The following is a 15023-nucleotide window of genomic DNA, read 5'->3' as shown; positions in this document are numbered from 1 at the left end:
TTGTGGAGTACACATGGACTGTGTACTCCACTCCGCCAAAACACGTTGGTGTAATAAATATTCTTCCAGTTACTCAGTTAGTGTTGCCAAGCTGATATTTCACATTCCAATCTGGGTTTAAAGTAGGACTTCTACCAAACAGATAGAACAACACAAACCTTATTTGGCATTCAGTCCTTTGTTTTGTTTTGTTTTGTTTTTTACGTTTCATTTCTAATTTTTCAGAAAAACTTTTAACAGATTTTAACTGGATCACCTAATCAGAATATTTTAAGCAGCTATAATGGATGTTTTCAGAACAACAATGTCTCAGATGATGTGACAGCTTTACTGTTTTGCTCTCATAGCATTATATTCTAAGGCCACCACAAACACCCACTGACAGTAGCACATTATCCTTGCTCAGCTACAAACAGGGGACACACACAGAAAGTGACTAGCTGGTGAAGAAAATAGTGTAGCATGGACTGCAAATGGATCATGCTGCTCTGTAGCAGCTGGATGTGTAAATAAGCAACTGTTGGCTCGATGTTCACCATGTCAGCTTAAAAGGTGATGATACATGGCCAAAGGTGGCCAAAAAAATCAGTTATTGCAGGTCTTAAAGGGCTGACATAATATGTTACTAACCTCACTTTGAACATTTAGATTTTATTTTTCATGTTTCTGTAGCGTCCTATTCTATATTTGTTTCACAGTTTCATCCAATGTCTCATGTCTGTGAATGCTACATGTAATTAAAAAGTGAGACTCTTCTGTGAATGTGCACCTAGCCAGAGTTAAAAGCTCCCAGTTAGTTATATACATTTTAGTATATTGGCACATTTCATTTTCATTGGTATTTCATTTCACTGGTATATTTGACTGTTAACTGTTTATATACATTTTAGTATATTACAGCTGCTGTCAGTACATTTCACTGTGTATATTTTATTCTGTTTGTATATCTCATTCTGTTGGCACATTTCACTGGTATATTCTATTGTTTATTGTTTAGTATATTTTTATTGCCTTAGTATATTTTCATTCTGGTATAATTTTAATTACATTTACGAATATTTTTATTGCATGTTGGTTAATTTTATTGTAGTTATCTTAATTTTATTCTTTCTAATCTTTCTTATTATCTTGTTTCTAACATGGGGGTTGTAATGCAAATTTCATTGACATGTCATGCTCAATGACAATAAAGAATCTTGAATCTTGAATCTTGATTGATCCAGTTGATACCCAGCTTTGTGACACCAGTTATCCAGGAGTCTCAGGAGTCAGGATCTGATTATCGTATCTTAGCTTAGCATAATGTCTGGAAGCAGGCTCTGTCCAAAGTTCAAAAATACATAATACCAAGCCCTTTAAAGCTCACAACTGAACATGTTGTGTATTGATTGATTAATCTGTACAGAAAAACAACAACACAACAACAACTTGTGGTTTTAGAGAAAGTTATGAGCTGCAATAAGAGTATTTATTATTGGCTTTTGATTTAGTCAAAGTGTGGTGCCTCTGTTCTTGTTGCTACACTTTTCCTATCATGGCAAGAAAAAGAATTTAAGTATCCAGGCGGCTTGGAAATGAGCTGAGAGATATGTTTAATATGAAGGGGAGTTATTTGCTCTAACAGTATCAGAACTTGATGTATAATGGCACATTTAACTTACTTCCATTACCTACAGACATTATATGATTTTTCATTCTTTTCAAAACATCATTTCCTTCCAGAGGAAATTATGATATGCCATTATGATTGTCTGACAAACCTAAAGGAGCAGTTTCATTTTCTGCAAACACTAAATGAATACCCAGAGCAGACCTGAAATTGGCCCCTATCGAAACGTTCACCCTATTTCCATAATCATGTCGCCGGTGGCACAGTGCAGGAAGAATGAACTGTGATGGAGTGTATCCTTTAAACCCTTTTTCTCTCTTTCATTTGCATTCTGTTCACTCTGTGCTATGGTGACTGTCATGCACATGCTAGGGCCTATTTTCATCTCATTTCATAGACATATGTGCACTCCGAGCTCAGAGTGCAGCCTGTGATTAAATATGGAAGAAGCTTCAGCTCGGCATTGCAGCTACCCTGGTCCTACTGAGGTGTCTGATGACCATCTGACAATGGATGGAGAACATTACTGTTAAGAACGTGTTCAGGAAGATTTAACTGGTTCACTATCATGGTCACTGGTACACTGTAAGATATAACAACAGTTTATTACTGTAAAAAATGACGGTACAGTGCTGTATCAGTTTTAGCTTTGCAGTCTCATACTGTCAGCTGGTTGGTTGTGTGATGCTGACATTCTACAGTGTTCCTACTGTAATCTGTAACAGTTTATTACTGTCAGATGTATTATAGAACTATAGAACGTAGAATGAAAACCCTGAAAATTGCTAGCAGAGAAATGACTTGGACATGTGAAGGCATTACAAAATTAGTCTGTTATTATATCAGTGCAGAAACACATTTTTGTAGAACACGTTAAACATGGTCAATAAAAACACCATTCCTCATGGCTCTCAGCAGGCTCTCAGTCTGCATGTCCTCGTCCATTTACCCTAAACTCACTTTCATTTTTTTCTTAAGCTATGACAACAGATGCCTATATGACAATGCATTCATTACATTCAGTAGCTAATGCGCTTCAAATAATAAAATTATTGGATTAAGTACAATCCTTGGGAACATTTAATCATGTCACACAGGTTCTCAACAATTTCTATACAAGCTACATATCATACTTAATGCACCCTGCCTTCAGTATCCATCTTTCATGAGTAATGATCATGTCCAGTAGAAAGCATTTAAAGAACAAGCGTGGAACCGTATGAAAGAGACAACAAAGAAATAACATAATTGTCAGGTTGCAGTGTTTAATCGTCCTTTGTGAAAGTGAGGTCCAGTGTGGAGACGTGTTGAGGCCTAAAGGCCCACTCAGAGTCAATTTTTCATGAGGACAGCCACATGTAGATCAACAGGTGCGTCCCCTCGCTGGCCTTTGTTCCTCTTTTAGGGTTGATACCAATGAAGTGTCTGAATGTGTAATAACAGAGAAAGCAAATATTAGATGTGGTGAATAAAGATTGTCTGTATAAACAATCATCACATTTATATGAACTATTTTATCATTATGAGAAACAAAACATGTTAAGTTAAGTTGGAGATAAGATAGGATAAAGTTTTTCCACCCCGGATGGGGAAAAAAGTGACTCGACACATCATACAAAACGTGAAACAGCTCAGCAACAAATGGTAAAATAGAGCCTTTATGTAGATTTTACAACAAATCAATAGAGGATCACATCTTACCTTGGATGTTTGATTATGAAAACAAATGAAAATCAAATAAACTGACATATTACTGGTAATGTTGTTTAACAGAGAGCTATCAGATTCTGTCCAGGCAACAGCTAAAGGGGAGATGCTAGCTAACATTAACTGAAAACACCTGCATACATGCTAGCATCATGTGATTAGCACAAAGAAAAGTTAATACAGTGTAAATTCAAAATGAGATAACAGGGTAACTCTGACTACCTCGTGAGCTAAAGCACAGGAGCAGGATGGATGTGGATGGATGCGGATGGTGGATACTGGACCATGTCACTGGACCAGCACTCGGTTCTCCAGCCACTTCGCTGCTGTCCGGTCAGAGTAGGATGAAAATTGTCTTCATCAGTTCTTTCTCTTCTTGTTTTTCTTTCTTCCTGCATGACCCATGCTGTGCACGCCAGCCTTTTGTTAAGTTTCCCCTTGTGTGTTGTCTTTGTCTGGTTTTTGTCACTTCCTGTTTTATTTTGAAGGTTTATGTTATGTTTCCTTGTTTGCTTTACTACCTGTGTTTTCCCGCCCTTGTGATTGTCTGATGTGTTTCACCTGTGTGTCCCCCAGTCTTTGTTGGGTCGTTGTCTGCATTCCCTTGCCATTTTGAGATTTTATGCCATAGCCCCATAGTGAGTGCTGTCGTTGTGATTTCTTTGTTCGTGTCCGTGCCGTGTTTCATGTGTTTCCCTGGTTTGTCTTTGTTCTTGCTTTTGCAGCATTAGTGCAAATGTTTGTCCTGCGTCTTTTGTATTGTCCATGTTACCTAGCATTTCCACCGTCCATGTAAGTGTGTTTCTCGTTGTGTCTTTGTCTTTAGTATGCCTCAGTTCCTGTAAGTTTGTTTCTTGTCTTGTTCTTGTCCTTGTTCACAGCCAAAGTGTGTTTTAGTGTTGTCTTGGGTTTTTGTCATGCCATGTGTTTTGTTAGCAAGTCTCTATTGCCTTCTTTGTCTTTACCCATGCCCCGGTGAGTTTTGTGTTTGCTCAGTGTTTCTCTGTGTTGTCTTCGTTCTCTGTGTAAACCCTTTTACCCTAGTGTGTGTTTATTCATGGTTTCCTGAGTTTTGGTTTTCTTTGTGTTAAATAAATTTGTTAATTTATATCTGCGCCCCCTTGTGTCTGCATCTGGGTTAAACCCTTAGTTCCCCTAATTCCCCACCCTTCCTGACACTTCCACCATAAATAAAATCAATGATCTACAATACTTTACACCTGTCTTTTACTCACTACTCCTCACGCTGACCGTGTGCTAAGTGGGACGGTGGGACAACACGACTCTGCTCAGATGAGAAATGGACAGACTCAAGCAGCAGACGCAATGAAAAAACTGTATTTTGTTCCTTGGAAGATTTGTAATGTACAGTTTTCAGCTGTATTTCTGAAGAGCAGGACATCACTGTGCAGAATTTCCTGTATTTTACAGCAGAATTCCCAGTTTCTATGGGGCTGGAACAGTGGCTTCAAAAAGCATCAAAAATAAAATTGAAAACAAAACCTGAACTGACAAAGGAAACGTTGGCAATGAAACATTTCTATTGATAAGAAGTTATACTGGCACTGAAACAAGGTAATTTTGAACATTCTATTGTCATATTTTTTGTATTTTTAGTTTTTTTTTTCAGTGACATTAGCTCTGTAACCTTGTATCGCTGTTTTAGCGTAGAGCCGAGGGCTTTGAGGGAGGGGCAAGAAGAGTGCAATTTACACATCTGTAAAATAATGAGGAAACATCACTCCTGTGGCCCCGCGGCTCTCTGCCAAGCCTCTGACATCACCACACACCAAGCATTGAGCACTGGCTTCACGAACCACAAGTGCATGACGTCTGTTTCTCGCTGCCCTTGTTTCTCTGAACTAGGCGAGGTTAAATTTACCTTTTAACTAACATGCTGCTTTCTGCTTAAACAACCACTAACCTTAGCTAATGTCAGCTAGCAGAGCTAATGTCATTGAAAAAAAAAAACAGAAGTCCCTGAAAAACATATCAAAGTACAGAAAATATCCAAATAAAATATCTGGGTTTTATTTCCTTTTTCAGTTGCAGTTTTGTTTTCATTTCAGCCTGATTAATAATGAATTAATAATAAAGCTTAATTCACAAACATGTTACCAACAAGTAAAATGAACAATTTCACGCTGAGGAGGTTCAAGTCCTGCTTTTAGAAAACTCTAAAACTCTAAAACTTTTTGCTGTCAGTCACAGCAGAGGATGTTCACCCAGACAGAGGCTCACATCTTTAATCAGCTGTCTGGAGTTGGACTGCAGCCTATCAAATGACAAAATTATCCAATAAAATAATGAAGTTCTTTTTTTAAAGTTACTTATTTTTATTATTTTTAGTTGATATTTAAATTATTACTTATTTTATTCAAAATTCATACAGATTAAGATAATTTGTGGCATTCACCAATATTATATTTAATATTTAAATATTTCTCTTTCAAATAATCTGTACTTCTCCACCAGAATGTTATTCCTGTGTAGAGAGGGATTTGACCCAACATTTATTCAGACTATGTTGGGTCTAAATATAATTTGAAAATGACAGGAAATATAATAAACAGTTCAATAAAAGACAAATGAGGCCGTCAGCAGCACAGTGCTGTGACTAGTATAACCTTAGTTACTGTACATGCTGCTGCTTTGACTATATTAAGTTTATATGTGTAATTTTTAAGTTGCTGTTTCAGGTGCCCTTTGCCAAACAGTAATTTTAGCTTCTACCTGCCATTGTTTTATGAGGGACAGTTGTGAGCGTAAAAGACTGAGAACAACGTGGGGAATCTGCTGTGAACCCCCACACAGTGAAGTTGGGTGTACACTGTCTTGCAGTGTTGGTTAAAGAAGATTATTCAAAGAGGAACTGTAGCTTGTTGCTACCCACAGAAAATGCTACCAATCAAGAAAACAGGATTACAGTACTACTGTGGGTAAGATTATTCTGAATTTTGGTTTGGCTTTTGTTCCGTCCTCGACACGACTTCAAACCCCACTCAGAGCTTTTCAGAAGCAGAACGTTTGCCAGCCTGATTGTGTTGTCTGCTCAGATTCTGCTGATGTGCCCATTTTTCCTTGATGTTTGAGCTTCAATGAAGGATAAGTTGACTTCATAATTAAATGGTTTCTGTTTTTTGTCTGTTTTGTGCTTATTGTTGATATAAGATCAGGAGTCTGCTCAGGGTGTTTTACGTTGGGCTGGATTGTCTATCTCTGTGTCTGACCTCCTGCCTGGCAGGATCAGCTCGATGCAGCTTGATGCAGCTTCTGTCAAAAATAGACTATGTGCCTCATTACTTCCATTTGGACTTGAGGAGGACTGAGTGTGATTTACATTTGGCCTGGAAATCAAAGATGTATTATAACCAGATTTGTGATTTGCCCAACACGCATGCAAATACATATGTAGCTCAGTAAATGTAAGGGTCTTAAGTCTCATCTGAATATTGAAATGCTTGAAATGACAGGAGCAACAGGGATGCTTTTTGCTCCAGGATTTTTGCATTGTGGGGTGTCATGAACATTCCAGCTCTCTCTCTCTCTTTCTGTCTCTCTCTCTCTCTCATATATACTATCATGTATATGTATATACATATATATGTATGTATATGTATGTGTGTGTGTGTGTGTGTAAGTCGCAGATTTTCACAGAGAAGCCTTAAAGTAATAACACCATGAATTCAAAAAGGATACAACATATTTTAAGAGGTAAGGTGTCGATAATATTGAATAATATTCTCACAAGAATGAAAAATATGTAAAAAATTAATCACATACAATATGAAGTAATAGTAGCACATTATAATAATGTTTGTTATTCAATGCATTTTTTTTTTTATCTTATTTTAAATATTTGCTGCATCATTAGTATTTCAGTTTGTCCTAGCCAGTTTAAATAGAATATTAAATAGTCATACACATTCAGTTCATAGTGCTTGGCATACAGAAACGTGTATTCAGAATTGATTTTTGAACGCATTGACCACCAAGTTTCCCCTGAGAAAGAATCAAGAATGAGGAATAATAACTTTTTGTGGTTGTAGGGTGCTTAATTAAAGAGTGCTGAGTCCATTTAAGAGAGGAACATGGATGTGTCGTTTATTTTACATTTACTCAGCTGAGACTTCCACGCTGCCATCTTCATTAAATTGGGTCTGGAAGTGCTGGACATTAAAGACCCAGCTTAACAATACACACCGTTAGTCACCACACGTCTGTCCTCCAGAGGTTTCAAATACATTTCACATACATGCAGCCAAGATGGCAGGAGGAGAGAGGAAACTGTTGGGTGTGAAAGAAGCAATCAGGCTAACTGTTAGCACTGTTGTACCTCGGGGTGTTCCTTGGCTGTCAAGGCAGTCACTCACATGTACCATTTGCCCTATCGGTCAGAATCACTCCTCATGAAACACGTTTTCCCTCAACTGTTTGATCTATTTTCTGAAAAACAACAGTCTTAGGTCTTTGTGACTCGGAAAAGCCCTCTGAAAAACAATCACTCATGAATAACAGTAAATCAGGCTTGCGACACAAATGTTTAGTTTTCCTGTGACTATTGTTAGTTTTAGTCTGTGGCCAAGTTTGCATCCAAAATTAACAAAAATTGTATCTATCCAGACATTTGGCAAAAAAAAAACAAAAAAAAACAACAACAACAAATGATTACATGTGTACATCCACTACTGTTATGTCCTGATTGTGAATATTAGGAGTTTGTTTATGGAGATAAACCTTTGGAGGATCTAATTCTTCAGTCAGCTGCCACTCAGGCCATCTCAGTGTTAAGTACTCCACCCATCACACCCCTTGTACACAAGTGCTACATTTAAGCTTGTGCCCATGCAATACATGGATGGAAAGCTGTAATTCTTGTGTTTGGATCGATACAAACCACTTCAAGATACAATGACAATACCACAACAGGTACGATCAATGCCAACATGAAATGGCATCGATTGTACCGATGAAAACGGTCTTGTTACATTGCCAAAGGTCCAGATGATCCAATCCAGTAAAATATTTCGCCAAAAACACTTGTATAATCCACAGAAAGCTGTTTTATCATTTCAATTAGACAGCTGGATCTGCTGCATCTACCGCTTAGACACATTCACTTATATTTACATTATTTAAAAAAAAAAGTCTCCAGCACTAGCAAATAAGTACGTAACACTTTTATTAACACACATGAGAATTAATGTGTTCATTCTTGGCTGGACGTCTCTTCCCGGTGAACAGGTGGTCATTTTCTGACCTGAACTTTATCAGCCTCGCTGTGTCTTCTGTCCCTGTTCAATGAGACACATTTCAGAGCTGTCAGTGAAGGCAAACCTACGAGCCATGAAACACTTCATTTCACTCAGATAACACGTAGAACAAATGACGAGAGGCCGATGTGTTTGGTTTATATATCAGAGACAGTTCTGGAAACTGAACGTGGCCACGTGAAGGCTTGTAATCATAACGTCAAAGTTCCAACACGTGAAGTTTGATAAATAACAGGGTGCTGTCGTCTGTATGATCAAATATGTTCCACACATGCTGGGAGGCTGCTGTTAGTGAGATTTATATCATAACTAAACAGGTTGTAGATAAAATTAATTTAATTGAAGCATGGCGGATCCTCATATTCTTGTATTATTGCTCTTTGGAGAATGCACCGTTAAGTTAGGCACATCTGAATTACAGCCTTCATTGCAGGATACTTACACTTAAACAGTTTCTCCATCTCATTCAAATGTGCCAGCTGTGGGGGTGGAGTCTTCATACCATTCAGTTAAAAGACGTCCGGGAAGGATGCACTCATGTATCCTCGCTCATGGCTCCTCCTCGCTCCACGGAGCAGAAATAAAAGATTTGGGACGGTCTGCAAGATGGCGGACCAGCAGTATTTCCGGTTCGAGTGAGGATCGAGGAGCAAGGAAATGACAATTAAGAGAATTGAGATGCACCCACAGTATATCAACCCTGGAGATTCAATCAGTATCTGTCGAATATTCTGCCTATCAGTGTGGTAATGACAACCTCCTTATGAGCTTAGTCTGCCAGTCTGCATCATTTCTGCTTGTGCTCAGTTAGCTCAGCTCTTCCTGTGAGCCCTCGTGTGGAAATCCTGCCACTCATCCTCGTCTGGACCCTGTTCCTCAGGATCACCCAAACCCCCTCCTGTGGATCTTGTTTGGACCTCTTCCGTCTGCTCTTTTTTTTTTTTTTTCTAAAAGTAGTCGTTTTAGTAAAGAAAAACATATCCAGTCTGGTTTAATGTAAATGTGTTATTGAGAGGCTAGTGGAAAAGGCACTATTTATTTGTTTATACCAGACTGTGATATATAGGACTCGCTTTTCTTTCTTCATTAAAATTATGTTCACTTCCTAGGTTTAGCTTGAGAGGAGCAGCTAGAACGTTAGACAACATCAACACAATCTGGAGGAAGACTGAACCTCTGAACCTCAAGCAGTTCCTGGTTGCTTTCTCTCTTTCAGTTTCAGTCACATTTTAACTCACTGTGGCCTCACATGTAAGTCCTGCACCTCTGTGGAAACTGGCTAGAAGGAGAGAGAACACCAAAAGGTCTTTATAATGGCAAAAATCTTACTGATTTTTCAGCACATACCCGGCCTTGATCATGGGTATGTGCTGAAAACTGTTGGGAAACTCTCTGCTCATCATGATGTGTACTGCTGCAGTTTTTAAAGTATGGTTACTTCAGTATTCCACGTACCTAAAACACCGGTAGATCACATCTCTCCTTCTTTTACACAAGACTAATGTTTTTTATGCGTTGTCTCTGTTCACATTAAGACACAGTCAAAGTCAGCAGAATAACTTACTTGTTACTACTACTAGCAAAGCTAAAAGCATCTGCTTTGTCACTCTGTCACGTCCCTCAGTGTCTCATACGGACACAAAATGTAGCCTTAAGAACGTCTATGAGATGCAGCGGGTGGGCTTTCAGCTAACTCCAGCGGAAACCCATTTACGGCCCTAGACACCAAAACTTGCTGAGTTTTAGGCATCAGAACTACTTGCTTAAATTTAAGGAAAAGTGGTTCACTTTTGGTTTCTCTGGGGACACAAACCCTGGTCTCCTTGGTGAATGCAGTGTGTCTGTTTGACCCACCCATCCATGCCCCTTTCCTCCTTTTGTGGACTTTCTTCCTGTTTATACTACGTCTCGTTGCTCTTAGCATCACATTTTGCAGAGGATGGATTTACATGGGTTTGTTGTCATGTCCAAGCATTTAGGTTGATGAGAACAATATTGCTATTATCAACAGAAATCACAAGAATAATTTCTACTTTTAATAGGTAGGAGCTTTCCTGTAAGACCTGACCTAACGCAACATGACTTATACAGCTACAATTTGAGCCCTGAACACAACTCGAGGTCTGGGGCCGTATTTCTGGTTGATACCTCAATGCTAGGAAAACGTTGATGGCTGTGGCCAACAGTTTCAGGAAGTGTCTCTGCAGTCAAGGCTTGCCAATTCTATTGCTATCATGGAACAGCATTTAAATTGTGAATACTGAACATCGGCAGTTTGGTTGCCAAATAAATTTGCATTAGAAAAAACGTCTTTACAACAACTATTAACAACCATTAGCTTGCTAGGCTAATGCAGTGCTTTGGCTATGTTCTCTCTCTCTTTGTTATCACCAGTTGTGCATTGCCTATCCAGCAACACCCGACACACATGGATGCAGACAGTTGACACAGTCAGAGAGACAAAGAGAAACCCTGGTTCCAAATCTCTAAAGGAAAGCCCACATCATATCATTTAAATAGTTCTGATGTTGTGCTCATTTAATCATCGCTATAAGATACTCACACAAAAACAGATATCAGAGGCTGTAGCCTTCCTCCAGTTATTACAGAGAAACAGAACATCATATTTCCATCCTGTTTTCCTCCTCATTTTCCACTGAGGTTTGACTGGAGCATTGCCCTCCATCTTATTGACTCTCTCAACAATCACAGTCCCAGGAGTCTGATGATTTCATTTCAGCAGGTGAGTGTGACACCTGACCTGCTCGATCTCTCCCCCTGCCTGCCTGCAGTGAGGAGCACGTTGTTCCAGCTGCTGCAGAGCTCTGGTGTACGTTCTACATGTAGCGACATGTACAAATATAACTGCTTGAGTCGTGAAAGGTCACTTTTACAGTACAATTTTACAATCATGGATATTATTACAAGCATTTTCTAGGTGTGGCATGGCAGCTTTGCAAAATATTACCAGAGAATTAACTGAAGATTTTTATGCCAATATGCTCAAATATGTGTTAAATATTAGAAAAAATGCAGCAAAATGATAGTGTAATCCAACAGCACCACAAATCACAACCTCCAAAATGATCATACAGTTGAATGAGACAGTTTCACAGTTACACAAACTGAACAGTACAACCTTCAACAATAGCAGATTTATGGCAGGACTGTTGGATATTACAATGCATTAGTTTATAAAAAACTGAGTGTATATTTACCTATATTTAAGTACATTATCTTTCATAAAGAATCAGGCCTCTATTATGTAAATGAAGCATGTTTTTAAGAAGTAAAAAGCAAAATAAGCAAAATAACTAATTCCATCAAAATTTTCCATTCGCAAGATTGATTGAAGATGTATAGCTGTTATAAATGCAGGACCTATCTATCTATCTATCTATCTATCTATCTATCTATCTATCTATCTATCTATCTATCTATCTATCTATCTGTCTATCTGTCTGTTGTGTACCTACATCATTGTGGAGAGACTGTAGCCATTCATCTCATATACTCACCTCATTGCTTTAAGATACAGCCTTCCTGCATCATTGCACATCAGATAAGCTTTGAGATAATTAGTTTCGTTATCTCACCTGCTTTCTTCAGATTATATGACAACGACATCTTATTTATATACTCTTAGGTAAAAAAAATTGTAACTGAGCAAATTATAACACCATTTAGACAGCAGTTACAAAGATGCAGTAGACTGTATGAGTTGTCACTGATGAAATGACTGTTGGCCATGCAAAACATGAAGGTCAGACAAAAGACATGTTTTAAAAGCTCCTGAGGATCTGTCTTCATTTTGAATAGGAGTCTGGGCTGCCATTTGCAGGGACTGTGACACTCTCAAAAACTGCATTCACACTGAGCATCCTATTCAAATAGTATAATAGTAAATTTGCAGAAAGGAGCCAAACCTGAACCTGTTCATAAACACATGACAGCCTGTTTCCATTGACCTTCACTTAATCTGATGATTAACTTTCATTCTTGCAGGTGTGTGCTGGTCACTTACCGTATCAGTAGCTGCAGAGATGTTGCTGTCCTCCCATGCTAAGCGCTGTGATGATGAAAATGGACAGTCTGTTTGGTCTCCTCCTCTGGAGAGAGAGAGGATCTTGTGGTGTGTTGTTCGGTCTCTCTTCCCATCAGCAGCTGTGCATCTGTCAGCATCCACTGATCTGTGAGCTGCTTAATGCCACTACACTCTGCCTCTCCACACGCTCTCAGCCCGCTGTCTCTCCCTCTGTGCTGTCAGACACTTGTTTTTGTAGCAAGCTCACATGTTCTCTCTCTCACAGACACGCATGCACACATGCGCGCACGCGCACACACACACACGCAAATACAAACACACTTGTGTTCCCATCACTTTTTGGGGACATTACATTGGCTTACAATCATTTTCTGTAGACTTAGCCCTAACCGTAACTATAACCACTACTTACCTAACCTAACCCTAACCCTTACCCTATCCCCAACCCGAGTTTTCACCCTAAAATATTATGCTTTATGTACACACACACACACACACTCGCTCTTTTATCTCCTTTTTTGCCACTGTTTCAAATCTCAGCGCCACCTCTGCCTGATACGTTCTGCTACCTGTGTGGGAGACATAACCCACTCATTTCCCTGAAAATTACATCTCAAGGTGAGATAAGAGGAAAATACTGAAAGCTTGATGGGCTGAAAATGGGTTATTGCATTGAGGTAGAGGGAAAAAGAGATGGGAGATAAATAAGAATGCAGAGTGGGGATTTCAGACAGGCAGCAGAAGAGGATTTGGATAGACTTAGTGTAGTAGAAATATACATGCATGTATGTAAAGGTTGAGACAATTCATAAAAGAGTGCAAATTAACTATAAAACAAAGACACAAAAATTAATCAAAGCAATTACTAAGCTACTAAAAGAAAAAAAATGCAAGAGATGAGAAAATCAAATTTCCATATTGCAGAATGAAACATGAATTCTGTCATTCTGACGTGGATGGGTAGTAAAAAACTGCCATTAAAATGTGCCTGCAATCAGAGACATTTACAGCAAATGGTTACACTGATCAGGGAGAAAAGGCTCTGCTCTTTGGAGGAACTCTGAAAGAACATGAGAAGGATTCGGCTGAAAGAGCTCATCTGTTTTAATAAACATATGTGGTCATAAATCTTAGCTGATCAACAATGCAAGTACCAGAGTAGGAAGAGAGTGCTGCATGTTGCAGCATGTTTGAATGCTAGCACGACTCTTCTGATCTGAGACGTAAGCAGGTGAATACATAACAAAATACTATCATTTTGCTGTCAGTGTCCCAAAAACACAGTCCCAATAGCACCACCAAACCGTACCCATCTTCCTACCCCTTTCTACAAAAAACACCTACATCTAACATATTTCAGCCAACCTTCACAAAACCAAGCAAAGTTGACTATATTTACACAACCTCAAAATGACCACATGCATTTATTTATTTGGTATTTGATTTTCTAATTGTCAATGCACCCATAGGGGGGCGCTATAGTAACAAAATATTATTGTAATTCACCAAAAGCACCATACTTGGTACAGTGATGCCCTTTATATGCCTACTCTTCAAACATTTTGGTCACTTTTGCAGCACTTTGCATTCTGGTTGTACGACCCCAACTGAGAAATGAAAACATGAATCTTTACTTTCAAACAAACCAGTTAAGCAGGAAAAGCTAGTAAGTGGACATTAAGATTATTTTGTCAAACTAAAATCCTCATCATTGTTATTAAAATGCCAACCTAATTTGAGTCGGGATTCAGGCATGAACGCAGGCTATTAGTGTAGAACACTGTATTTATTTATTGCCATTGTATGTACTAGTGTTGCATATTTGAGCTTTAAAGCCCCCAGTGACTGATCTGCCATCAGCCACCATCTGTCACCTGATGAAACAGTCCCTCTGTAGGCACCCTCTTGTGCTTGTTTACAACCTCCACTGTAAATGATATTTTGTTCTCTCATAAATACAGATGAATATCATGCATTTATAACATGTTACTGATGAGCGATTCATATTAAATGCCAAATGAAACCTCCAGTGTTGGATGGCATTTGCGCAGTGGGAGGTGTGAATCGTTATTAATGCTGTTATAATGTGCACCACATGGCTCACCTCTGAGCTGAACAGGTTCACTCGAACAGTGAGTGGCTGACAGCCACGAGGGAGCATTATGCCATACGTCTTTCATTCGGTAGCAGGTGCTGAACATGATATGAGACTCCACTTTCGTAATTTCTGCCTTAAGAATGTGTGTGTGTGTGTGTGTGTGTGTGTGTGTGTGTGTGTGGCAGCTCATTAAAGGTTTGGCATGCCAAACATCTCACGTAAAACTTCATGGATTACAAGGCCTGTTGCTGTTTCCTTGGCAACCGTTGCCAAAGGTAGAGAGACACCCCT

The sequence above is a fragment of the Chelmon rostratus genome, chromosome 23 (assembly GCF_017976325.1).
Source record: "Chelmon rostratus isolate fCheRos1 chromosome 23, fCheRos1.pri, whole genome shotgun sequence".
Taxonomy (NCBI): Eukaryota; Metazoa; Chordata; class Actinopteri; order Chaetodontiformes; family Chaetodontidae; genus Chelmon; species Chelmon rostratus.
This window is presented reverse-complemented; position numbering follows the sequence as displayed.